Below are 821 nucleotides of genomic sequence, written 5' to 3' on the forward strand. Positions count from 1 at the left end.
CCCCCCTCTCGCACCTCCTCGCCCCTGCCTCCCCCCTCTCGTGCCTCCAAGGTTTGCCCACCCAGCCTGCAGCAACAAGGAGCTCACCCCACCTCAGGCCCTACCTGCCCACAGGGACACGGGTGCTGCTCACCCCACTGCCTTAGGCCTCTGGGGCTTTGGGGTGTCATGGCTTCACGGAGGCCTCAGAGAGGTGCCTTCCCTCAAGGGAGATGTTTGTCCTGATGCAGCCATGCTCACGGCACCAGCCAGCTCTGGGGGAACCGGGGGGGGATAAGGCCACTGAATATGGCAACCCAGCTGCTTGGACCCATCTTTTCATTTTCTGTCAGAAGCTGGGGCTGGGATTTGCCTTTAAATCCCCGGAGGCTGATAAAATCAGCTGTGCCAGGGTCTTCTGCTGCTTACCCTGTGGGCTGCACCCAGCTGCCGTTGGCCCCGTCAGCCAGCCCAGGGGAAAAGAGGCTCCCTCACTGGGGCGGCTGCACCCTCAAGGAACATGGAAAGTTCTAATATACCATTTTTAGAGCATGTTGGAGTGTTTATGGCACTCTTCCCTCACATAAGAACAGGTTTGCACACCACAAAGGCAGCAGCTGTTGAGGAGCTGGGGTTGTGGGGCCTGGTGGGAGGTGAAGGCAGCCCTGCGACTGTGGGTGATGCTGGATTCTTGCTCTTTCATACACGATGTGGTGTTGATTCCTTATCTCCCTCCATGGCTCTCCTTCACAACTTCACAACATTGCTTTTGGATATGTTTCATTATTCATAGAATCACAGAATGGTTTGGGTCGGAAGGCACCTTAGGATCATATGGTTCC

This window comes from Eurypyga helias, unplaced genomic scaffold (assembly GCF_000690775.1).
Source record: "Eurypyga helias isolate BGI_N326 unplaced genomic scaffold, ASM69077v1 scaffold1909, whole genome shotgun sequence".
In the NCBI taxonomy this organism is placed as follows: Eukaryota; Metazoa; Chordata; class Aves; order Eurypygiformes; family Eurypygidae; genus Eurypyga; species Eurypyga helias.